The sequence below is a fragment of the Nomascus leucogenys genome, chromosome 5 (assembly GCF_006542625.1).
Source record: "Nomascus leucogenys isolate Asia chromosome 5, Asia_NLE_v1, whole genome shotgun sequence".
NCBI lineage: Eukaryota > Metazoa > Chordata > Mammalia > Primates > Hylobatidae > Nomascus > Nomascus leucogenys.
This window is the reverse complement of record NC_044385.1, coordinates 41,375,686-41,400,806: the sequence shown is the minus strand read 5'-3', so window position 1 is coordinate 41,400,806 and position 25,121 is coordinate 41,375,686. Positions and strand designations below refer to the sequence as shown.

At 40.6% G+C, this 25,121-nt stretch overlaps 1 protein-coding gene across 1 annotated transcript in view; it reads right to left on the bottom strand.

Moving 5' to 3' along the window:
* Nucleotides 1-25,121, bottom strand: part of PATJ (PATJ crumbs cell polarity complex component) — a 416,491-nt gene that overhangs the window by 204,202 nt on the left and 187,168 nt on the right. The gene's annotated exons all lie outside the window — the stretch shown is intronic.

Here is a 25,121-nt window from a genome sequence, read left to right as displayed (position 1 = left end):
ACAAATATCCAATGCTGGACGCAGCTCAAATCCTCACCACAGACTCCTCTGTCTTCTGACGACCTTGGGCCTATTTTTTTTTTTCTCTCTCTCTCTCTCTCTCTCAGATTTTGTTCTCTTTAAGGGCAACCTGTCAATCTATTTATATCAGGAAAAGCAATCAATTAAGCTAATTTCAACTAGTCCTCAAGCTAAACAGTCACCTCTGTCAGCAGGTGAAAGCTGCCTGGAAAACTATGCCGGAGAAGCAAAATCCCTGGTTTCCCACATCTGACCCTCGGATGCTTCACGCTGCCGACTGTGACACTCAGTTACCCTGCTCGCCTCAGGATGATAGCTCTATTTCAGAACAGGAGGCATTATAACTGCAACCATTTATTGTGGCCAGCTTCAATTAATATCATTTTAATGACCCAGCTTTCCTGCTGAGAAACGGTTCATCACATTAGTTACATCTTTCAAATGCAAATTAAAAGGAAACAGCAGTTGATTTTAGCCTGTCCAAAGTGAGGGGAACAGTCACCAACTTGCTCTCTCCTTAATGCTCCTAGCATTGAATCATGTTTATAACAAAGAAGCTGGTGAACCACATTGAGCATGTGGTATCTCTCCCATAGCGAGATTCATTTGTAACTCAGTAACATTCTAAACGTGCAGTAAAGATTCTATTTAAGCAGTCAAGCCTTCAAGTTAGTTTCAGGGGGGATAAATATAAAAAAAAAATTGTAGCTTCAGAAAAACCACTAGAAAAATGGTTGAGATTTCTTATATTTCACTCAAAGTGCTACAGTGCACCCCCCACCCTACCCTACCCTACCCCCCCCACACCTGAATACCATTATTTAACCAATTACAGTGACTTCAAAAGTATCTATCAATTATACAGTATAATCTTTCTTTGTAAAATGCAAAATAAAAAAATCATCTATGTGATCACTGTATTATATGAGTAATACTTAAAAAGTCAAGAATACCCAAAGAAAACTCAAATGCTACTCAAAAGGTATTAAACAATACAATTTTTAATTTACAGTTATAATAAATACATCCAAATTATATCAAGCGCTGAAGCTGAGTTTTCAGAATAAAAAAAATAAAAAGCCAAATTCATCAGTTTTCTCCAATTACAGAGCTAGAATACAAATTTTACTAAATAACTTTTTTTTTCCTTTTTTTTTTTTTTTTTTTTTAGACAGAGTCTCGCTCTGCTGCTCAGGCTGAAGTGCAGAGGTGCGATCTTGGCTTACTGCAACTCTGCCTCCCCGGTTCAAGCAATTCCCCTGCCTTAGATTCCGAGTAGCTGGGATTACAGGCATGTGCCACCATGCCCAGCTAATTTTTGTATTTTTAGTAGAGATGGGGTTTCACCACGTTGGCCAGGCTGCTCTTGAACTCTTGAGCTCAGGTGATCCGCCCGCCTGGGCCTCCCGAAGTGCTAGGTTTACAGGCATAAGACACTGTGCCAGCCTATTTTACTTAACTATGAAAAGCCCAAAAATGGATGATTGTGTAGGAAATGAGAAAAATAATTTATATAAAACTAAAAAATGAAATCAGCCTTTATTTCTAACACTTTTCCATCCTATTTTGCATTGCCAAAAAAACAAAAAACAAAAAAGAGAACAAACATACTCAAATATTTGGTGAAATGAACATATAAATATTATTAAGCACAGTTTGACGTGAACATTCTTAACATTCTTTAAATGCTTGGTAATAATTGCTGTTGATTGTAGTGACACCTATTGGCAAGGTAGAGATCAACTACAGAGTCCACAACGATACAAAAAATAGACAAAATTTTAAACCAAAAGAACTACTAGTTGCTCAATAAATCTTTATTACAAGTTTGCTTCATGCTAAAAACTGGCATGGCACACAGAGAAAGGCACTGGAAGGAAGTGCCTACATGTGGCCCTGAACATCCAATGAGAACCAGATTCTAGTCCTGGTTTCATCAGTAACTAATTTAGTGGTTTGGGGCAAATTAATCACTCTCTGTCTCAGCCTCCTCAACGTAAAATTAGATACCAAATGAGCTCTAAGGTTCTCAAACGCCATCACTGTCAAAAAAATACATTGCTGTTGATTATTATACTTTTATTCCCTTATTTATTTATTTATTTATTTTTTAGGTGGAGTCACGCTCTGTCACCCAAGCTGGAGTGCAGTGGAGTGATCTTGGCTCACTGCAACCTCCACCTCCTGGGTTCAAGCGATTCTCCTGCCTCAACCTCCCCAGTAGCTGGGATTACAGGCACGTGCCACCACACCCAGCTAATGTTTTGTATTTTTAGTAGAGATGGGTTTCACCATGTTGGTCAGGCTGGTTTCGAACACTTGACCTCAAGTAATCCGCCTGCCTTGGCCTCCCAAAGTGCTGGGATTACAGGCATGAGCCACCGTGCCTGGCCCCTTCTTTGCTTTTTTGAGACAGAGTCTCGCTCTGTCACCTAGGCTGGAGGGCAGTGGTGTGATCTCGGCTCACTGCAGCCTCTGCGAGGTTCATGTGATTCTCCTGCCTCAGCCTCCCAAGTAGCCAGCATTACAGGCATATGCCCCCATACCCGGCTAATTTTTGTATTTTTAATAAAGACAGGGTTTCACCATGTTAAGTGGGCTGGTCTCGAACTCTTGACCTCAAGTGATCCACCTGCCTTGGCCTCCCAAAGTGCTGGGATTACAGGTGTGAGCTGCTGTACCTGGCCTATTCACTTCTTGAAAGTAATTTACAAACTGATCCCCCTTCTTTAATGTAGATCCTTTTATAATAACTTTTTTTTTTTTTTGAGACGGAGTCTCGCTCTGTCACCCAGGCTGGAGTGCAGTGGCGCAATCTCGGCTCACTGCAAGCTCCGCCTCCCGGGTTCACGCCATTCTCCTGCCTCAGCCTCTCCGAGTAGCTGGGACTACAGGCGCCTGCCACCACGCCCGGCTAATTTTTTTGTATTTTTAGTAGAGACGGGGTTCCACCGTGGTCTCGATCTCCTGACCTCGTGATCCGCCCGCCTCGGCCTCCCAAAGTGCTAGGATTACAAGTGTGAGCCATCGCGCTCGGCCTTATAATAACTTTTAACTCTCTTATGCATGTGATTCTTTAATTAAAAATTATATTTAACTTTGAAATATTTTTAACAGTTTTACTGAGTATAATTTGCACACTATAAAATTCACTCACTGTAAATATACAATTCAATGATTTTTAGTAAATTGATGGAGTTGTGCAACCATCACAACTATTTGGTTTTAGAACCTTCCCACTTCCCACCACCCCCTCAAAAATTCCATCAAACCCAATCGCAACCCAGGCCTGCTTTCTCTATATATAAATTTGTTTTTTATGGACAGTTTATGAAAATGGAACCATAGAGTATGTAATGTTTTGCAGCAGGCTTCCTTTTTTTTCTTTTTTTTTATTATTATACTTTAAGTTCTATGGTACATATGCACAATGTACAGGTTTGTTACATATATATACATGTGTCATGTTGTGCTGCACCCATTAACTTGTCATTTACATTAGGTATATCTCCTAATGCTATCCCTCCCCACTCCCCCTGACCCCATAACAGGCCCCAGAGTGTGATGTTCCCCATCTTGTGTCCAAGTGTTCTCATTGTTCAATTTCCACCTATGAGTGAGAACATGTGGTGTTTGGTTTTCTGTCCTTGCGATAGTTTACTGAGAATGATGGTTTCCAGCTTCATCCATGTCCCTACAAACGACATGAACTCATCCTTTTTATGGCTGCATAGTATTCCATGGTGTATATGTGCCACATTTTCTTAATCCAGTCTATCATTGATGGACATTTGGGTTGGTTCCAAGTCTTTGCTATTGTGGATAGTGCCACAATAAACATACGTGTGCATGTGTCTTTATAGCAGCATGATTTATAGTCCTTTGGGTATATGCCCAGTAATGGGATGGCTGGCTCAAATGGTATTTCTAGTTCCAGATCCTTGAGGAATCACCACACTGTCTTCCACAACGGTTGAACTAGTTTACAGTCCCACCAACAGTGTAAAAGCATTCCCACTTCTCCACATCCTCTCCAGCACCTGTTGTTTCCTGACTTTTTAATGATGGCCATTCTAACTGGTGTGAGATGGTATCTCATCGTGGTTTTGATTTGCATTTCTCTGATGGCCAGTGATGATGAGCATTTTTTCAATGTGTCTGTTGGCTGCATAAATGTCTTCTTTTGAGAAGTGTCTGTTCATATCCTTTGCCCACTTTTTGATGGGGTTGTTTGATTTTTTCTTGTAAATTTGTTTAAGTTCATTGTAGATTCTGGATATTAGCCCTTTGTCAGATGGATAGATTGCAAAAATTTTCTCCCATTCTGTAGGATGCCTGTCACTCTGATGGTAGTTTCTTTTGCTGTGTAGAAGCTCTTTAGTTTAATTAGATCCCATTTGTCAATTTTGGCTTTTGTTGCCATTGCTTTTGGTGTTTTAGTCATGAAGTCCTTGCCCATGCCTATGGCCCAAATGGTATTGCCTAGGTTTTCTTCTAGGGTTTTTATGGTTTTAGGTCTAACGTTTAAGTCTTTAATCTATCTTGAATTAATTTTTATACAAGGTGTAAGGAAGGATCCAGTTTCAGCTTCTACATATGGCTAGCCAGTTTTCCCAGCACCATTTATTAAAGAGGGAATCCCTTCCCCATTTCATATTTTTGTGAGGTTTGTCAAAGATCAGATGGTTGTAGATGTGTGGCATTATTTCTGAGGGTTGCTTCTGTTCCATTGGTCTATATCTCTGTTTTGGTACGAGTACCATTCTGTTTTGGTTACTGTAGCATTGTAGTATAGTTTGAAGTCAGGTAGCGAGATGCCTCCAGCTTTGTTCTTTTTGCTTAAGATTGTCTCAGCAATGCGGGCTCTTTTTTGGTTCCATATGAACTTTAAAGTAGTTTTTTCCAATTCTGTGAAGAAAGTCATTGGTAGCTTGATGGGGATGGCATTCAATCTATAAATTACCGTGGGCAGTATGGCCATTTTCACAATATTGATTCTTCCTATCCATGAGCATGGAATGTTCTTCCATTTGTTTGTGTCCTCTTTTATTTTGTTGAGCAGTGGTATGTAGTTCTCCTTGAAGAGGTCCTTCACATCCCTTGTAAGTTGGATTCCTAGGTATTTTATTCTCTTTGTAACAATTGTGAATGGGAGTTCACCCATGATTTGGCTCTCTGTTTGTCCATTATTGGTGTATAGGAATGCTTGTGATTTTTGCACAGTGATTTTGTATCCTGAGACTTTGGTGAAGTTGCTTATCAGCTTAAGGAGATTTTGGGCTGAGACGATGGGGTTTTCTAAATATACAGTCATGTCATCTGCAAACAGGGACAATTTGACTTCCTCTTTTCCTAATTGAATATGCTTTATTTCTTTCTCCGGCCTGATTGCCCTGGCCAGAACTTCCAACACTATGTTGAATAGGAGTGGTGAGAGAGGGCATCCCTGTCTTGTGCCAGTTTTCAAAGGGAATGCTTCCCGTTTTTGCCCATTCAGTATGATATTGGCTGTGGGTTTGTCATAAATAGCTCTTACTATTTTGAGATACGTCCCATCAATAGCTAGTTTATTGAGAGTTTTTAGCATGAAGGGCTGTTGAATTTTGTCAAAGGCCTTTCTGCATCTATTGAGATAATCATGTGGTTTTTGTCTTTGGTTCTGTTTATATGCTGGATTACATTTATTGATTTGCGTATGTTGAACCAGCCTTGCATCCCAGGGATGAAGCCCACTTGATTATGGTGGATAAGCTTTTTGATGTGCTGCTGGATTCGGTTTGCCAGTATTTTACTGAGGATTTCTGCACTGATGTTCATCAGGGATATTGGTCTAAAATTCTCTTTTTTTGTTGTGTCTCTGCCAGGCTTTGGTATCAGGATGATGTTGGCCTCATAAAATGAGTTAGGGAGGATTCCCTCTTTTTCTATTGATTGGAATAGTTTCAGAAGGAATGGTAGCAGCTCCTCTTTGTACCTGTGGTAGAATTCGGCTGTGAATCCGTCTGGTCCTGGACTTTTTTTGGTTGGTAAGCTATTAATTATTGCCTCAATTTCAGAACCTGTTATTGGTCCATTCAGGGATTCAACTTCTTCCTGGTTTCATCTTGGGAGGGTGTATGTGTCCAGGAATTTATCCATTTCTTCTAGATTTTCTAGTTTATTTGCATAGAGGTGTTTACAGTATTCTCTAATGGTAGTTTGTATTTCTGTGGGATTGGTGGTGATATCCCCTTTATCATTTTTTATTGAGTCTATTTGATTCTTCTCTCTTTTCTTCTTTATTAGTCTTGCTAGTGGTCTATCAATTTTGTTGATCTTTTCAAAAAACCAGCTCCTGGATTCATTGATTTTTTGAAGGGTTTTTTATGTCTCTATGTCCTTCAGTTCTGCTCTGATCTTAGTTATTTCTTGCCTTCTGCTAGCTTTTGAATGTATTTGCTCTTGCTTCTCTAGTTCTTTTCGTTGTGATGTTAGGGTGTCAATTTTAGATCTTTCCTGCTTTCTCTTGTGGGCATTTAGTGCTATAAATTTCCCTCTACACACTGCTTTAAATGTGTCCCAGAGATTCTGGTATGTTGTGTCTTTGTTCTCATTGGTTTCAAAGAACATCTTTATTTCTGCCTCCATTTCATTTTGTATCCAGTAGTCATTCAGGAGCAGTTTGTTCAGTTTACATGCAGTTGAGCAGTTTTGAGTGAGTTTCTTAATCCTGAGTTCTAGTTTCATTGCACTGTGGTCTGAGAGACAGTTTGTTATGATTTCTGTTCTTTTGCATTTGCTGAGCAGTGCTTTACTTTCAACTATGTGGTCAATTTTGGAATAAGTGTGACGTGGTGCTGAGAAGAATGTATATTCTGTTGATTTGGGGTGGAGAGTTCTGTAGATGTCTATTAGGTCCGCTTGGTGCAGAACTGAGTTCAAGTCCTGGATATCCTTGTTAACTTTCTGTCTCGTTGATCTGTCTAATGTTGACAGTGGGGTGTTAAATTCTCCCATTATTATTGTGTGGGAGTCTAAGTTCTCTTTGTAGGTCTCTAAGGACTTGCTTTATGAATCTGGGTGCTCCTGTATTGGATGCATATATATTTACAATAGTTAGCTCTTCTTGTTGAATTGATCCCTTTCCCATTATGTAATGGCCTTCTTTGTCTCTTCTGATCTTTGTTGGTTTAAAGTCTGTTTTATCAGAGACTAGGATTGCAACCCCTGCCTTTTTTTTTTTGTTTTCCATTTGCTTGGTAGACCTTCCTCCATCCCTTTATTTCGAGCCTGTGTGTGTCTCTGCATGTGAGATGGGTCTCCTGAATACAGTACACTGATGGGTCTTGACTACCCAATTTGCTAGTCTGTGTCTTTTAATTGGAGCATTTAGCCCATTTACATTTAAGGTTAATATTGTTATGTGTGAATTTGATCCGTCATTATGATGTTAGCTGGTTATTTTGCTCGTTAGATGATGCAGTTTCTTCCTAGCATTGATGGTCTTTACAATTTGGCTTGTTTTTGCAGTGGCTGGTATCGGTTGTTACTTTCCATGTTTAGTGCTTCCTTCAGGAGCTCCTGTAAGGCAGGCCTGGTGGTGGCAAAATCTCTCAGCATTTGTTTGTCTGTAGAGGATTTTATTTCTCCTTCACTTATGAAGCTTAGTTTGGCTGGATATGAAATTCTGGGTTGAAAACTCTTTTCTTTAAGAATGTTGAATATTGGCCCCCACTCTCTTCTGGCTTGTAGAGTTTCTGCTGAGAGATCTGCTGTTAGTCTGATGGGCTTCCCTTTGTGGGTAACCTGACCTTTCTCTCTGACTGCCCTTAACATTTTTTCCTTCATTTCAACTTTGGTGAATCTGACAATTATGTGTCTTGGGGTTGCTCTTCTCGAGGAGTATCTTTGTTGTGTTCTCTGTATTTCCTGAATTTGAATGTTGGCCTGCCTCCCTAGGTTAGGGAAGTTCTGCTGGAAAATATCCTGAAGAGTGTTTTCCAACTTGGTTCCATTCTCCCTGTCACTTTCAGGTACACCAATCAGACGTAGATTTGGTCTTTTCACATAGTCCCATATTTCTGGGAGACTTTATTCGTTTCTTTGTACTCTTTGTTCTCTAAGCTTCTCTTCTTGCTTCATTTCATTCATTTGATCTTCAATCACTGATACCCTTTCTTCCAGTTGATTGAATCGGCTACTGAAGCTTGTGCATTCATCATGTACTTCTCGTGCCATGGTTTTCAGCTCCATTAGGTCACTTAAGGACTTCTCTACACTGGTTATTCTAGTTAGCCATTCGTCTAATCTTTTTTCAAGGATTTTAGCTTCTTTGCAATTGGTTCAAACATCCTCCTTTAGCTCGGAGAAGTTTGTTATTACCAATCGTCTGAAGCCTTCTCTCATTTCATCAAAGTCATTCTCCGTCCAGCTTTGTTCCGTTGCTGGTGAAGAGCTGCATTTCTTTGGAGGAGAAGAGGCCCTCTGATTTTTAGAATTTTCAGCTTTTCTGCTCTGGTTTCTCCCCATCTCCGTGGTTTTATCTACCTTTGGTCTCTGATGATGGTGACATACCAATGGGGTTTTGGTGTGGATGTCCTTTCTGTTTGTTAGTTTTCCTTCTAACAGTCAGGACCCTCAGCTGCAGGTCTGTTGGAGTTTGCTGGGGGTCCACTCCAGACCTAGTTTGCCTGGGTATCACCAGCAGAGGCTGCAGAACGGCAGATGTTGCTGCCTGATCCTTCCTCTGGAAGCTTCGTCTCAGAGGGGCACCCAGCCGTTTGAGGTGTCAGTCACCCTCTACTGAGAGATGCCTCTCAGTTAGGCTACTCGGGGGTCAGGGATCCACTTGAGGAGGCAGTCTGTCCGTTCTCAGATCTCAAACTCTGTGGTGGGAGAACCACTACTCTTCAAAGCTGTCAGACAGGGACGTTTAAGTCTGCAGAAGTTTCTGCTGCCTTTTGTTCAGCTATGCCCTGCCCCCAGAGGTCGAGTCTACAGAGGCAGGCAGGCCTCCTTGAGCTGCGGTGGTCTCCACCTAGTTCAAGCTTCCTGGCCGCTTCGTTTACCTACTCAAGCCTCAGCAATGGGGGACACCCCTCCCCCAGCCTCACTGCCGCCTCACAGTTCGATTTCAGACTGCTGTGCTAGCAGCGACCGTGGGCGTGGGACCCTCCAAGCCAGGCACGGGACACAATCTCCTGGTATGCCGTTTGCTAAAGCTGTTGGAAAAGCGCAGTATTATGTTGGGAGTGTCCCGATTTTCCAGGTACCCTCTGTCACGGCTTCCCTTTGCTAGGAAAGGGAATTCCCTGACCCCTTGGGCTTCCCGGGTGTGGTGATGCCGTGCCCTGCTCCGTGGGCGGCACCTACTGTCTGACAAGCCCCTGTGAGATGAACCCAGTACCACAGTTGGAAATGCAGAAATCACCCGTCTTCTGAGTCGCTCACGCTGGGAGCTGCAGACTGGAGCTCTTCCTATTCGGCCATCTTGGAACCTTCTCAGCAGGCTTCCTTTACTTAGCACGATGAGAATGTAGCAGCATTGAACTCCTTTTCATTGCTGAATAGTATTCCACTCTATGGATATACACTATGTATATCCTGTCACCAGTTGATGGACATTTGGCTTGTTTCCAGTTTTTGGCTATTATGAATAATACTGCTACGAACTTCTATGGAGTAGAGTTTGTGTGGACATATGTTTTCATTTATTTTGGGTATATACCTAGAAGTGAAATTGCTGGGTTGTATAGTAAACCTATATGCAGACTTTTAAAGAAACTGCTGGCTGGGCATGGTGGCTCACGCCTGTAATCCTAGCACTTTGGGAGGCTGAGGCAGGCGATCGTCTGATGTGAGGAGTTCGACCAGCCTGGCCAACACAGTGAAACCCTGTCTCTACTAAAAATACACAAATTAGCTGGGTGTGGTGGTGGCTGCCTGTAATCCCAGCTACTCAGGAGGCTGAGGCAGGAGAATTGCTTAAACCCAGGAGGGAGAGGTTGCTGTGAGCCGAGATCATGCCCCTGCACTCCAGCCTGGATGACAGAGTGAGACTCCCTCTTAAAAAAAAAAAAAGAAAGAAACTGCCAAACTGCTTTCCAAAATGGCTGGACCATTTCACACTCCCACCAGCAGTGTATGAGGATTCCAGTTGTACTGTCTATCATTTTGCATTAAAATCATTCTAGTGACTGTGCAGTGATTTTAGTTTGCATTTCCCTAATAACTAATGATATTGAGGATCTTTTTATTAGCCATTCAGATGTCTTTGGTGAAATATCATTTCAAGTTTTGGCCCATTTTCAAAAATTGAGTTAGTTGTTTTCTTATTATGAGCTGTAAGAAGAAATGCCTTTTTTCTTTCAAATAAGCATATTTTGTTATATAAAACTCAAGTAAATTAAATAAAGTTGAAAACATACATTTTTTTCTCAAACCTCCCCTCTCAAAGTAGTTCTGTACATTCTTCTGTACTTTTTTCAATTAAAAAAAAATACTAGGAATCCTGCAAAGTTCAGCTTTGATCTTTAGAATTTGGTTAAAAACTGCTATTTGGCTTTGACCTCCAGAAGGCCAAATGAAAGATACATCATTCATGGCACCACTGAAGCAGTGCAAGATCAATAATCTGGTGACAGCACAGGTTAAGAATGAAAACAAAACTGTATTTATTAATGGCAATAATTCAAACAAGACTGACATTTGGATTTACTGTTACTACTTAGAGTAGCATTCCTGAAGTAACTTGGAAGTGAAAAATCTCCTTCAGTGACATATGTGGTTGCTATGCTGAAATTCTGTCAATTAATTGAAGTAGAATATTTATTACTACCAGAGTAAAATATTAAAATAATTAAAGACAGGGATGAAAGCTGTAAGTTTTTATATTAAAATTTATTAAAAAGTTAAGTAGGAAAATATGTTGACAGTTAATATGACTAGAGAATTTTTATTTATTTATTTATTTATTTATTGAGACAGAGTCTCACTCTGTTGCCCAGGCTGGAGTGCAGTGGCATGATCTGTGCTCACTGCAACTTCCACCTCCGCGGCTCAAGTGATTCTCGTGCTTCAGCCTATCGAATAGCTGGGACTACAGGTGCGTGCCGCCACACCTGGCTAATTTTTGTACTTTTTGTAGGGATGGCGTTTCACCATGTTGGCCAGGCTAGTCTTGAACTCCTGATCTCGAGAGATCTGCCTGCCTCAGCCTCCCAAAGTGCTGGGATTACAGGCATGAGCCATCGTGCCTGGCCGAAAATTAACTTTATAAACAACATTATACTCTTTGTGAGTCAACAACTGTTCATAAAACATAAATGCTACAAGGCAGAATAATAAAGTTACGCCATAAGTTTGTTGGGAGTGTTTGGCAAACTAGCACTCATATTAAACAAAGTAAACTTTAAAAGCTATTATTTTTAGTTTTTAGATTCCAACTGAACCATTAACTTTTCTCAAAAAATTTTCCTGTGTATTCTTCCTACGTAGGGAGAAATGAAGTTAAAGTGAAATGTCAACCCTACGGCATCAAAATTCCATAGGAAATATGCCAATTCATATTATATACAATTGCTTCTATGGCATATCCACCTTTGATCCAGGGAAAATAAAGAGTAGGAAGAGAAAAAGTATTAGAGAACAGTGAAGTACTCCAAAATGCCTTTCTCTCCTAGTGATCTCAGTTGAAAGTGAAAATGTAATACTGTGAAGATGCAAAGGTGAGCAGAGAGAATCCAGCAGTAAACTGTGTTAATAAAGTACCGGTCCTATTCAATCATGCTAAACTTAAAAAAACTGACTTCCAAAATTTAAATAAATTAAATAATAATTTTAGATAAAAGGTTAACATACTCTTATGCTAGAATTTCTTTTTCTTTTTTTTTTTTTTTTGAGACGGAGACTTGCTCTGTTGCCAGGCTGGAGTGCAGTAGCACGATCTCAGCTCACTGCAACCTCCACCTCCCGGGTTCAAGTGATCCTCCAGTCTCAGCCTCCCGAGTAGCTGGGACTACAGGTGTGTGCCACCACGCCCAGCTGATTTTTTGTATTTTTAGTAGAGATGGAGTTTCACCATGTTGACCAGGATGGTCTCAATCTCTTGACCTCGTGATCCATCCGTCTCGGCCTCCCAAAGTGCTGGGATTACAGGCGTGAACCACTGCGCCCAGCTAGAATTTCATTTTCTAATGGTAATATGTGGCACACATTGAAGAATTTTATATTACTACTGATAATAATAAAAAGCAGTAGCTAGCACTTCTGCTAGCATTTCTGGAGCACTTCCTATGTGCCACTTCTTATATAAACACATATCTTCTAATCTCTCATAATAACACTGTGAAAAGGGTATTATTGTTATCATATTCCCAATCTTAAAATGAGAAAACTAAAGGAGATAGATGCAACTTGCTCCAGCTCAAATGCCTACAAAAATTTAGAGGCTAAGTGGCTTAGTCAAAGTAAATGATGTATTAAATACATAAATATATATTATTACAATTGCTATTAGTAAAAAATGCTGAAGTAAACATCTTTGTAGAGATATGTATCTACATACACATATATTTACACGGACAATGAATCCCTTAGGATATGAAGCTGAATTATTCTGTCAAAGAATAAGCACATATAGGCTGGGCGTGGTGGCTCACACCTGTAATCCCAGCACTTTGGAAGGCCAAGGCAGGCGGATCACCTGAGGTCAGGAGTTCGAGACCAGCTTGGCCAACATGGTGGAACCACGTCTCTACTAAAAATATAAAAATTAGTCAGGCATGGTGGTGGGTGTCTGTAATCCCAGCTACTCGGGAGGCTGAGGCAGGAGAAACACTTGAACCGGGAGGCGGAGGTTGCAGTGAGCCGAGATCACCCCATTGCAGTCCAGCATGGGCGACAAGAGCCAGACTCCATCTAAAAAAAAAAAAAAAAAGCACATAGAAACTTTTTATACATGCTGCCAAATGGGTGTCCAAAAAGAGGTAAAATGATTCCTATTCCTACCAACAGCATATAACAACTCCTGTTTTTCTACAACCACTCTAACAATGATGATTAATATTGTTAAAATATTAAGTACTCTGATAGGACAAAAAAACCTGATTTTTATAGTTACACTTATTATTAGTGAGGCTGAACACAGACATTTTGTACTTGTTACCCAAATATAACTTATTTGGTTAAATACTGCCTGATCTTTGCTTGTTTTTCTATTGTCCTCTGACTGTATATATGTGTGTGTGTGTATGTGTGTCTTTCTTCTGACTGTGTGTGTGTGTGTGAATGCAAAGTTTTTAATTTTTATGTAAGAAAACACATGATCATTGTCCGTTATTGTTTTGGTAATAATAATTTGAAAGGCTTTTCCCTGTACCAAGGTTATATATTTTTTTTTATTAATTTTTTTTGCACACAAAAACAATAAACATTTTCTAAAAAAACATACAAACAAAAAGATGCGTATCAAACATATTAGGAAGGTTACACATGGGAAGTCGGGGAATAGAAATGGGGGGTGGGAGTTAAAATAAATGAGAGAGGGACTTTATATGGATCAGTGATAATAACTCAATCCTCTATTTGACAAAGAAGAGGGAGAAGGAAGAGGAAGAAAAAGAAAATGGGATAAAGGATCAGAAAGGGAGGAAAATAGAAAGAGTATGACTCCAGGGTAGACCTGTTTTGTTGTCACTGAGTTGGTTGGTTGGTTTGTCTGTTGTATTTTTCATGTTTCGCCAAGTTGGCCAGACTGGTCTCGAACTCCTAGCCCGAAGTGATCAACCTGCCTCGCCGGGAAGAAGTGAGGAGCGCCTCTGCCCGGCCGCCCCGTCTGGGAAGTGAGGAGAGCCTCTGCCCGGCCGCCCCGTCCGGGAAGAAGTGAGGAGCGCCTCTGCCCGGCCGCCCCATCTGGGAAATGAGGAGAGCCTCTGCTCGGCCACCCATCGTCTGGGAAGTGAGGAGCGCCTTTGCCTGGCCACCCATCGTCTGGGAAGTGAGGAGTGCCTCTGCCCGGCCACCTATCGTCTGGGAAGAAGTGAGGAGCGTCTCTGCCTGGCCGCCCCGTCTGGGAAGTGAGGAGCGCCTCTGCCCGGCCGCTCCGTCTGGGAGGTCTACCACGGAGGCCAGAAGCAATGTGGGGGCTGGATGTGGTGGCTCACGCCTGTGGTCCCGGCACTCCAAGGTTATATTTTAAAAATACCTTACATAGACTTTTTATAGTATTTCTATGGTTTCAGTTTTTAGAATTACATTTTTTTTTTTTTTTTTTTTTTGAGATGGAGTCTCGCTCTGTCGCCCAGGCTGGAGTGCAGTGGAACGATCTCGGCTCACTACAACCTCTGCCTCCTGGGTTCAAGCGATTCTCCTGCCTCAGCCTCCCAAGTAGCTGGGACTACAGGCGCTCACCACCACGCCTGGCTAATTTTTTTTGTATATTTAGTAGAGACGGTGTTTCACCAAGAATTACATGATTCTTTTGAAATCAATTTGTAATTTTCTTGAGAAGATCGCTACATTTTATCCCCAAATGAGTACACAGTCCATCATTTTTTGAATCATGTATCTTATTTCTACTATTTAGAAAAAGAAATTTTTTATGCTCTAAATTCTAAATAAACACCTGGGACTATTTCTACACCAATTTTAATGCAAATATTGAACTGATTTTATTACTGCAGTTAAAAAATTATTTATTTATTTATTTATTTATTTATTTATTTATTTATTTATTTTTAACAGAGATGAGGTCTCACTATGTTGTCCAGGCTGGTCTCAGACTCCTGGGCACAAGTGATCCTCCTGCCTCAGCTTCCCAAAGCGCTAGAATTACAGGTGTGAGCCACCGCACACAGCCTATTACTGTTAGTTTGTTTTTTTATTTCAACTTTTATTTCAGAGACAGGGGGTACATGTGCAGATTGGATACATGAAAATATTGCATGACGCTGAGGTTTGGCATATAGATCCCTGTCATCCAGGTAGTAAGCATAATACCAGATAGACAGTTGTTTTTTTTTTTGTTTGTTTGTTTTTAAACACCCCACCACTCTCTACTACTGCAACTTTAAACAATGTTTATAATCAAGAATGCTGTTACAATACTACCACTCTGGACAAAATAATTCTTCCTTGTAAGGGACCATACCTTGACACCCCAACCAATCAATGACAGTAGAATCCCCCATCCACTTAGACCAGGGGCCACTTGGCAAGGTGCAGAAATGTTTTTGGTTGTTATAACTGTGGTGAGTGGGAGGGTACTACCAGCATCTAGTGGGAAAAGGCCTGGGATGCTGTTAAACATCCTACAATACAAAGGACTGCCCCACAACAAAGAATTATTCTCTCAAGACAGCAACAGTACCAAGATGGAGAAAACACTCACATTCATGTTTAAAAGCTCCAGACTGAGTTTGAAAAGCACCAGTTTAGAAGAGATTCAGATACAAAAAAAGGCAAGTCCCTAGGCCAGGCGCGGTGGCTCATGCCTGTAATCCCAGTACTCTGGGAGGCCGAGGCAGGTGGATCATCTGAGGTTGGGAGTTTGAGACCAGCCTGACCAACATGGAGAAACCCTGTCTCTACTAAAAATACAAAATTAGCCAGGTGTGGTGGTGCATGCCTGTAATATCAGCTACTTGGGAGGCTGAGGCAGGAGAATCACTTGAACTCAGGAGGCGGAGGTTGTGGTGAGCTGAGATCGTGCCATTGCACTCCAGCCTGGGCAACAAGAGCAACACTCCATCTCAAAAAAAAAAAAAAAAAAAAAGGAAGTCCCTCATCATTATCTTTCTTTTCCAAAATTGCCTAGTATTTTATTTCTAAGTCAATTTTCAATCAAGTGCTTGTATTTTTTTTTAAAGCCTATTCCACCTAGCAAGCAGATGGATTTAAATTACCTTAAATTTATAGACGGATTTAGAAATAACTGAAATCTGTAATACACTTAGTTTTCCAATCAGGAAAATAGTATGGCACTCTATATTTTTCCCAAAATCTTTAATAAAGTTTCCTAATTTTCTATAAGAAAGTTGTAGTCCCAGCTACTCAGGAGGCTGAGGCGGGAGGATTGCTTGAGCTCAGGAGGCCAAGGTTGCAGTGAGCCGAGATCATGCCACTGCACTCTAGCCTGGGCAACAGAACGAAACTGTCTCAAAACGAAAAAAGAGAGAAACTATGGGGATTGTTATCCAGTGGTCGTTGAATTCTTAAATGGGCTTCAAGACTCCCACAAAGCTGAAAAAATGTTACATAAAAGGTTGTGTGTATATGTGTATGTGTGCACCCATGCACATGGGTGACAGTGTTTCTGTGTATTTGCATACATTTTTCTGGGGAGTGGGTTTATAGCTTTCATTGCAGTGGCACTGAATAAATGACTCGAAGCTATGAGTCATTGCCATGACTTTTATGTTCCGAATTGCATTGTTCCTGGATATTTCCCATTTTTTGCAGTTATTGCTATTAGGAAATTTATATCACATTTCCTAAGTAGATAATACTGATAAGAAGATTTAAAAAGATGTATCATTCGGCCAGGTGTGGGGTCTCACACTACCTGTAATCCCATCACTTTGAAAGGAGGCTGAGGTGGGCAGATCACTTGAGCTCAGGAGTTTGAGACCAGCCTGGTCAACATGGTGAAACCCCATCTCTACTAAAAATACAAAAATTAGCTGGGTGTGGTGGTGTGTGCCTGTAATCCCAGCTACTTGGGTGGCTGAGGCACGAGAATCGCTTGAACCCTGGAGGCGGAGGTTATAGTGAGCCGAGATCGCGCCACTATACTCCAGCCTGGGCGACAGAGCGAGACCCTGTCTCGAAAAAAAGAAGTACAATTCATATACAGCCTTAATTATTATAGCCAAAATACTTTGTAGGTTTTGAATTTTTGAGACTGACAATTATATGACCATCTGTAAATAATAATTTAATTTGTTCTCTTCTTTTCTGGCTTTTTTTTTTTTTGTCTTGGAAGAGGCGAGGAGGTGAGCTTAATGCACTGCTAGATTCTTGAGGACAGTGGGGCTAGCAAGTATTCTGTTTTCTCCTAAACTTGAATAGAGAATATTTTTTGCAAGAAGGGGAGAGGTTTGGGATAGGTTTCCTACTCCATTCCATGGGAACACATGAGAATTACTTTTTAAAAAATTAAAATATACGTGTATATATATTTTACACATGAAATGAATTTTAAATAAATATGAAGTGGAGTGACTGCTAATGAGTAGGGATTTGGAGGGAAGTGTGATGAAAATGTCCTAAATGTTCTAAAATTAATAGTGGTGACAGTTGAACAATTCTGAATATACTGATAGCCACTGAATTATACATTTTAAGAAGGTGAATTATATGGCATGTGAATTATATCTCAATAAAGTTTTTTTTTAAAGTTATCTCTTCTAAGCTTAAAAATGTTGTGACTCTAACAGAATTGATAATAAACCACATTTCACAAGGACTTAGCTAGTATCCTTAAAATAATTGAAATAAAACAATAAAAATTAAAGTAAAACATGAAGATGCAAGGAATTGGTAATCTAAGTTTTTATTTGCATCCGGCAGTACACAGGTTAATTTTTTTTTTTTTTTCAGACAGGGTCTCACTCTGTTGCCCAGGCTGGAGTATAGTGGCACAATCATGGCTCACTGTAGCCTTGACCTCCCAGGTTCAACTGATCCTCCTGCCCCAGCCTCCTGAGTAGCTAGGATCACAGGCATGCACCAATACACCCAGTTAATTCTTTTATTTTTTGTAGACAGGGTCTTACTATGTTGGCCAGGCCAGTCTGGAACTCCTGGGTTCAAGCAACCCACTCGCCTCGGCCTCCCAAAGTTCTGGGATTAGAGGAATGAGCCACTATGCCTGGCCACACAGGTTAATTTTATAATTATGCTTCATAATCCAAATATACTCTTTATACCAAGCATTCTATTATGATATATGAAGACCAGGTCTTTTCTGGGAAAAACAAAATTAAGGTAGAAAAACAAAATACCTAAGAAAGCGTGCTTTTCTGAAATTAAAGTATAAAGGAAGGGCTTTAGGATTCCTACAGTGTGGGGTTCTTAAAAGCCAGTGGCAGCAAACAAGTCAATTAGACTGAGTTTCTAGGACCTTATCTGCACAGACAGAGATGTCTATAATGTGGTTCTCATTGTTTCTTTATGACTACTCTCTTACATGTTACAAAAAGTCATTCCAAAATCTTCTGCTCCCCATAGTTGAAAAATGTCGCTGAAAGAATGAATGCTTGCAGGTTAGAAAGACCTGGCTGTTGTAAAAGCATTTAACCTCTGGGATCAAAGTGATCAAAGCAGGGCTTTCTGGGGATAGACGCTTCTCTCTCAGGAGACTGAAGCTTTTAGATAAGGTGGGAAATGGCATGTGGGGAAAGAGAAGTCAAGCTGTTCTGCACAGAAGGCTCCGAAACTAGGTGGATGGTGCGGTTCAGCAGAAAGAGTATCTCCAAAGCACCACGAGCAAACCTGCATTTTCATCACATCCCCACTGTTGACTATCCGAGGCACATACCCTCTACCATTAATTTGGCCAAATACTGGGTTTGTATAACATCCCAGGCCAAAACAGAGAGGGTCATTAGCCTCATGGAACTTAGAGTGTTAAGTGGGGAAGACAGATATTAATCTAGTAAGTACATTAAAATGATATTTTGTTAACTGCTATAAAGGAAAAATGCAGGAATCTATACTGAACTAAGGAGTCAGGCAAGCTTTTCCAAAGGAGGTGACACTAAGCTGAAATCAACAGAAGGTATAATACCTTCTTCAAAGGCTCTTCTGTATATCCAGTGAGAATGCATTCAAAGAGTTGGGGAGAATGTATGGCACATAGCGGGTACTCAAGAGACTGTGATTATTACCATGCAATTACTAAAACTGTGGTGATAAAAATGTAAAGGGCTGGGCGTGGTGGCTCACACCTGTAATCCCAGCACTCTGGGAGGCCAAAGCAGACGGATGACCTGAGGTCGGGAGTTTGAGACCAGCCTGGCCAACATGATGAAACCCCATCTCTACTAAAAATACAAAATTAGCCGGGCATGGTGGCGCATGCCTGTAATCCCAGCTACTTGGGAGGCTGAGGCAGGAGAATCGCTTGAACCCGGGAGGCGGAGGTTGCGGTGAGCCGAGATCATGCCACTGCACTCTAGCCTGGGCAACAAGAGTGAAACTCCATCTCAACAACAACAACAACAAAATACAAAAATTAGCCGGGCGCAGTGGCATGTGCCTATAATCCCAGCTACTCCGGAGGCTGAGGCAGGAGAATTGCTTGAACCTGGGAGGCAGAGGTTGCGGTGAGCCGAGATTGCACCACTGCACTCCGGCCTGGGCGACAGAGCAAGACCCTGTCTCAAAAAAAAAAAAAAATGTAAAGGAACAACTACAAATGCGAAAGAGACTGGGAATGAAGATTCATGTATGTTTGTTGATCCATTGCCAGGAAGAGACATAACAAACAGAAGAGAAGTTTCATTCTAGGGTTGGGAGATGGGAGTGCTGGTAATGGCTTGAGCCAAAACTGAGACTAGAAGGTAAAAGGTCAGCCTTGGAGAAGACATAACATTTTATTTTGGTTAGAAAATTGAAAGTGCTAGTGGGAAAAAGACATGGCATCTTCCCAAGAGCCTACTAAAAATGTGGGTCACAAGATCAAAGAAGGATTAAAGTTAGAAACAAAGACTTTCAAATCACCACATAACAGTCAACTGAGTGATCTCTTTATGCTCTCAGTGATCTTGAATTCTTTTTTTCCTTTTTTTTTTTTTTTTTTTGAGATGGAGTCTCACTCTGTCGCCTGGGTGGAGTGCAGTGGCACGATCTCGGCTCACTGCAACCTCTGCCTCTCGAGTCCAAGCGATTCTTCTGCCTCAGCCTCCCAAGTAGCTGGGATTACAGGAGCCCGCCACTATGCCCAGCTAATTTTTTGTATTTTTAGTAGAGACGGGGTTTCACCATGTTGGCCAGGCTGGTCTTGCACTCCTGACCTTGTGATTCGCCTGCCTCAGCCTCCCAAAGTGCTGGGATTACAGGCGTGAGCCATCGCGCCCGGCCAATCTTGAATTCTTGACAAAACGATTTAATTCCAGGTATGAAAGGCCATTTCCACAAAGTCAATCAAAAGTTCCTGCACCATCAATACATACCTTTGACAAATCCTGCAACCTTTGATAATGGTAGTTTTGCCAAGAGCTAGGCATTGATGCAGTACATTGTTTCTTAATTTTTTCATAATTCTCAATTAATTTCATTAATTGAACCAGAGTTCAATTATAAGACTTCTTATGATAATTAGACACCAGAATGTAATAAAATATGTGCAACTATGAAAGATAAGTGATCTAAAATATAAATGCCCATTACATACCACATTCTCTATATTGGTTGTTACATTTAAGTTTCATAATAATCTGAACAATAATTACTATGCTTATTATTTTTTTGGGGGGGCGGACAGAGCCTCCCTCTGTTGCCCAGGCTGGAGTGCAGTGGCACGATCTTGGCTCACTGCAACCTCTGCCTCCAGGTTCAAGCGATTCTTGTGCCTCAGCCTCCCCACTAGTTGGGACTACAGGCGTGCAACACCACACCCAGCTAATTTTTGTATTTTTAGAAGAGACCAGGTTTCACCATGTTGGCCAGCCTGGTCTCGAGCTTCTGACCTCAAGTGATCTGCCCACCTCGGCCTCCCAAAGTGCTGGGATTACAGGGGTGAGCCCCTGCGTCCCGCATACTACAGTTATTTTATCAAGTGTCCTCTTTCTCTTCTTCCTCATCAATTTCTTGTTGTTAAATTCAATGGTTATTTTCATGTCTACAGCCTCCTCAACTTCTTAGCAGCATTCCACCCTTGACCACTGAAGGTCAGTGACAGCCTTCTTGAAACACCTTTCTCTCATAAACAACATAATCCCCTAATCTCCTGGAAGTGTTCTTATGCTAGAGTGCTCCTTGCTGGCTCATGGAGCAGGTGCTGGGTTTGCTTCTTGTTGCTGTCTACACACTATTCCTGAGTAAACTTATGAGCTCCCATGACTTTAAAGACCATTTCGATCAGTGGTTTTGGTTTTCAGAGTGTAGTCTCTGGATCGGAAGTATAATACCAGCATCACCTGGAAACTGGTTCCAAATGCAAATGATCAGGTCCAGGCTTAAGGAATCAGAAATGGCCGGGGCTGTGTGTGTGTGTTGCGGGGGGCAGGCAGGGAATGACCACAACTATCAATTACTGTTCTAACAAGCTTTCTGGAATCTTCTGAGGCACACTGAAGTTTGAAAGCCATGGATTTAAATTAGTGTTTTTCATAATGCAGGTTGCGACTTGTTTGTTAGTCATAAAATATACTGAGTTGCAACCAACATTTAAAAACATGAAATAGAATAAAATAAAAAAGAATAAAATTCACACATTATAAAGGTAAGTAATATTTCATGAAACTTTTGTTTCAATTATACATACATGTTCCTGTGTGTGTGTGTGCATCTATATTGGTTAAGTAAAGTGTATTTTACTGTGGGTCACATCTCAAAAAAGCCCTCATCTATATGATGACTATATGAGCCAGATCTTTGCAGTGTGGTTCCTTCTTCATTTAGATTTCATTTTTGAGACAGAGTCTCATGCTGTCATTCAGCCTGGAGTGCAGTGGCATGATTTTGGCTCACTGAAACTTCCACTTCACAGGCTCAAGCTATCCTCTCACCTCAGCCTTCCAAGTGGGTGGGACTATAGATGCTCACCATCACACCCAGTTAATTTTTTGTAATTTTTGTAGGGATGGGTTTTGCCATGTTGCCCAGGCTGGTCTTGAACTCCTGGACTCAAGTGATCCACCCGCCTTAGCCTCCCAAAGTGCTGGGATCACAGGCGTGAGCCACTGCACTCAGCCTATTTGGGCCTTTCTTAAGCATTCTTTGTCTCCTCCAGTGCACTTATTCTCATGCTACCATGTTTTGTTTTTATTATTTTTGTTTTAAAATTTATTTTTAACATAATTTTTAAATTTTATTATTTTATTTTATTCATAATCCTTATCACTACTTAAACTATCTGATTGTTTATAATCTTTCTCCCCACTAGAATCTAAGCTAATGAGAGGAACAGCCATGTCCCCTGCTATATTCTCAACACCTAGAACAGTGTCTCCCAAACGCATAACATCCACTCAATAAACACTTCTTATCTGAATAAACTTTATAATTAAGCAACTAGCAAAGCCAGCTCTTAACATGCTTTAGACTAGTGTGTGATGGCTCATGCCTATAATCCCAGCACTTTGGGAAGGATAGTTTGAGCCCAGGAGTTTGAGACCAGACTGGGCAAAATAGCAAGATTCCATCTCTACAAAAAAATAAAAAAAATTAGGCTGGGCGTGGTGGCTCACGCCCGTAATCCCAGCACTTTGGGAGGTTGAGGCAGGCGGATCACCTGAAGTAGGCAGTTTGAGACCAGCCTGACCAACATGGAGAAGAAACCTTGTCTCTACTAAAAATACAAAATTAGTGGTGGCGCATTCCTATAATCCTAGCTACTCCGGAGGCTGAGGCAGGAGAATCGCTTGAACCCGGGAGGCAGAGGATGCAGTGAGCTGAGATCGTGCCACTGCACGCCAGCCTGGGCAATAAGAGCAAAACTCCATCTCAAAAAAAAAAAAAAAAAAAAAATTAGCCAGGCCTGGTGGCACACACTTGTGGTACCAGCTACTTGGGTAACTGAGGCTTCAGTGAGCCATGATTGCGCTACTGTACTCCAATCTGGATGACAGAGCAAGGCCCCATCTCAAAAAACCCCCAAAAACCATGTGTATCTCATCCCTGGATCTCTCTAATAAAATCAGCACTTCCCTGTAGGCCTAGGGCTTACGTTGCAGCCATTCGCTTTAGAATCATGGTCCTTGGGAAAGTTATGTAGCCATACTTTCATCACTGCAAAAACAAAGGCTTAGTCTTCGGACAAGAATCTGATAAAATGGCAACCCGAAATACTTTTAGTTTAGACAAATGAGCAGAGTGTTCATTTAATATGAGTCAAGGAACAAAGAAAAACCCATAGGATCTATTTCAAAAGGAAACACAGGAAGGCCAGAGGCTTCAGGTTCACGTGCATTTCAAATGTGAATTATCTAACAAATACCTCCATACAGTTCAAACTCTTCTGGAGGAGGTTGACAGTAAATTTAATGGGGTATAAAATGGGGACTGTACACTGGGAAGGAAAAAAATTAGGAAGCAAAATGAAGAGAAAAGTAATATACACAGCCAAAATAGGTTTGCTGGAGAATCTCTGAAATGTATAATATTATAGCTCAAGAATGGCTCAGTATTAGAAGTCTTTTTCTGCATTTAAGGTAAATTAGTGTCCTTCCTGACCCCACTGCTGTCGTGTATATGCGCCTGTGCATATGAGCTTGTAACTTTGGGGAGGACACTGCTGAGTCTGCCTATTTTAGGCATAAAAGTGATATTTAAAAGAGAACCCCAAATCACTCTGTACCTACTTCTTTTTTTTTTTTTTTTTTAAGAGACGGGGTTTCACCATGTTGGTCAGGCTAGTCTTGAACTCCTGACCTCAGGTAAGCCATCTGCCTCGGCCTTCCAAAGTGCTGGAATTACAGGCGTGAGCCACTGTGCCCAGCTGTACCTATTTCTGCAATCATGAGTTTTAAGTAACAGCAAGTGTCGATGATCTTATAGGCTCTGGAGTAAGAGTACATGGATTTGAATCCCATTTCTACTATTTGTTAGCTGTCTAACTTTGGACACATTCTTTAATTTCTCTGAGCTTTTATTTGTATAATTAGAACCTCACAAAGTTAGTATGTTGACTGAGTTAATAATACACATAAAAGCTTTAAAACAATGCCTGGCACATGGTAAACCAGAGCATTTACTAGGTATCACACTGCCTGTACTAAGCTCTTCAAAAGCTTTTTCTCCTCTAATTGTCACAACAATACTATGAGGCAGGTTATAAGACATTCGCTCACTACTACATAGATAAGCAAGTGTGAATCATGAAGAAGTTAAATAACTTGTCCAAAAACTCACAACTAGCAAGTAATAGAACTAGGATTAGAACATAATCTTAGGTGCACATCTCAACCAGGTTTCCTAATAACTGGGCAAATACTGGCCTTCTAGGGAACCAGAATGTATGGAGTAATCAATAACTCAGCTCCATTCTGTGGCAGCTGCCCTGATATCTATATCAGAACAAGGAAATATATTACACATGTGCACATACATATCAACTTTATATACCATGTGTAGCTCTCCAAAAAGAGGCTGAGAACTAAAGCCCACAGTACACTTATCACACTTTGTTCCCATGCCTTTGCATTATCCCTTCCAGGGTGGTGGCTCAATCAAGACAAAAGGAACGATGTGTTATTCATTTCATAGCAGACTCACTTAACACTGTTACTAAAAAGCAGATGGCATTCAACAAAGATTTATTGAAGAAAGTATGAAGAAACTGACACGAGAAAGGGCTTCATAAAATTGCAAAGTACAATTCAAGTTTTTATAACATCAACTTAATTATTATAAAGTTACATTTATTTTATATTTATTTCTATTTATGTATTTGTTATTATATTAAGAAAAATATAAATAATAATTATTATAACCACAATAGGAGCTATAATACTTATCAAAGACTCACTATGTGGCAGGCTAAAGGCATTATTGCTTTATTTTAATCCTCATTACAACCCTATGAAGTAGGTATCATTATTGTACCCTTTTTATAGAAGAGGGCATATTTAAGGTCACACTTTAGGAACTGCTAGAGTTCCTTTAGGAACACTTTAGGAAAACTAGAGTAAGAATTTTGACTCAGTTTTGATATTGAATTCTTTTTCTATATTGTAGAAGGGAAAACATTCTGTTAAGTAAACATATGTTTCACATACCATAAAATTCACCATTTACAATGTATAAGTCAGTGATTTTAGTATATTCACAAACTGTATAACCATCACCACTACCTAATCTTAGAACATTTCATCACCTCCAAAAGAAATTCGATATACATTTGCAATAGTATACACTACACACACATAAAAGAAATGCAAATTATTTTAAGTAAAGCC